At 42.0% G+C, this 1,941-nt stretch overlaps 1 pseudogene; it reads left to right on the top strand.

Annotated features, from left to right (window-relative positions):
* Positions 1-987: 987 nt before the first annotated feature.
* On the top strand, positions 988-1,669 carry LOC103087540 (brain acid soluble protein 1 pseudogene; annotated as a pseudogene).
* Positions 1,670-1,941: the final 272 nt, after the last annotated feature.

The following is a 1,941-nucleotide window of genomic DNA, read 5'->3' as shown; positions in this document are numbered from 1 at the left end:
TAATGAAACAACTTTTGGTCTTGTCAATACTGTCTATTTTATGTATGTTTTCTATTATATCAGTTTCTATTCTTACCTTTCAGTTTCTTTTCTTTTATTTAGGTTTATTTCACTGTTCTATTGCTAACTTCATGAGACAGATGTTTAGCTTTTTGATTTTATCTTTTCTTCCTTTGTAATGAATACCCTGCATTTCCCTCTGAGAATGGGCCTAACTGCATTCCACAATATTTTGATTATCATAAGTTAGTCAAATAATAAGTATACTTATTAATTCATATATAGATATATGGAGATTTTCTAGGGTTTTTTGTTAGTGATTTTAAGTTTAATAGATTTGTAGTTATAGAACATATTTTGATCATTAAAATACTTTGAAATTTGTTGAGTTTCCTTGATGACTTAGCACATGGTCAATTTTTAACAATGCATATGCATAGTTTGTCTATGAAAAGAATGGGTATTCTGCAGTTGTTGGGTACTGTTTTCTACAAGTCAATTTGTTTAAGTCTATTAATTAGTTTAAGTCGATTAAGTCTATTAATCATGCTGTTCAGATCTTCCAAATGTTTACTGATCTTTTCTCTACTTCTATCATTTACTGAGAAAATTGTGATTGTGTTTTCCACTATGATTATTGGCTTTTCTATTTCTTCTTGTAGTTCTATATTTTATTTCTATATTTTGAGATTGTGATATTAGGTAAACACAAATTAAGAAAGGATTAAAATGGTTGACCCTTTCTTATGTTTCCCTCTTTGTCTCTAGTTATGTGTTTTATCTATTTTGATACTAGTATAGTTTAATTAGCTTTTTTGTATTAAACAATCATTAAGATTGCAAGTGTGGGCAGCAGTAGTGTCTGTGGAGACCACGACTGCGGCAGAACTCCAACTCACTCCCAGCTCCAGTCTCCACCATAGAGCCACGGAGAGAGCCTCTGCCAGCGACCCAGAGCAGCACAGGCACCCAGACCCGAACTCCAAGATGGGAGACAAGTTGAGCAAGAAGAAGGGGTACAATGTGAATGATGAGAGGGCCAAGGACAAAGACAAGAAGGCCAAAGGAGCTGGGACAGAAGAGGAGGAAACCCCGAAGGACAATGAGACCCAGGGTGCTGCAGAGACCCCAGAGGTGAAGGAGGACAAGGAGGAGAAGCTGGAGAAGGATGCCTAGTATGCTGCCAACATGCCTGAAGACAAGGAAGGTGAGAAAGACAAAGAGGCGGCCAAGGAAGACACTCTGAAGGCAGAGACGGAGCAGATGGAAGGAGCTGAGTGGAAGCTGGGGCCCCCAAAGGATGCTGAGCAGGACCCGGCGACTGCCTCCGGCCAGCTGCAAGTGGCAACGCACCCAAAGCTTCGGAGACCTAGACTGCGGAGCCCTTGGCCCCCACCAAGGATGACAAGAGCAAGAAGGGAGAGGAACCCACAAAGCCTCAGGCTTCTGCAGCTCCTGCCGCGCAGGAGAAAAAAAGTGACGGGGCCCCATCTTCTGACTCAAAACCCGGCAACACTGAGGCTGCCCCATCCTCCATGGAGACCCTGGCAGCCAAGGAAGCACCCAGTTCCATGCCCAAGGCCAAGCCCCTGCAGCCCCCACAGACGAGGTCAAACCTGCCGAGACCCCGGCAGCTAATTCCGATCAAACCTTAGCAGTGAAAGAGTAAGGACAACCAATGGAACGAAGAATACCGCTTAACAACAACCTGTCTCTCTGACTCTTTCTCTGTCTTTTTGACTCTCTGTCTCTCTCCTATACTAACTTGTTTCAAATTGGAAATAATGGTATGTATTGCCCAAGAACAAGCATGTGGTCCTATCAAGGGAGGGAGGGTGTTGGGAGAATTCAAATAGTATTTTTGTGGGTAAATACCTAATATACTTTCAGTCAACTCTACCAATCAGTCCTGGATTTTAAAGATCAATGTCTGAAAGTACA

The sequence above is a fragment of the Lipotes vexillifer genome, unplaced genomic scaffold (genome assembly GCF_000442215.2).
Source record: "Lipotes vexillifer unplaced genomic scaffold, Lipotes_vexillifer_v1.1 scaffold1358, whole genome shotgun sequence".
In the NCBI taxonomy this organism is placed as follows: domain Eukaryota; kingdom Metazoa; phylum Chordata; class Mammalia; order Artiodactyla; family Lipotidae; genus Lipotes; species Lipotes vexillifer.
The sequence above is the reverse complement of the archived record's forward strand: the minus strand, read 5'-3'. Positions and strand labels throughout refer to the sequence as shown.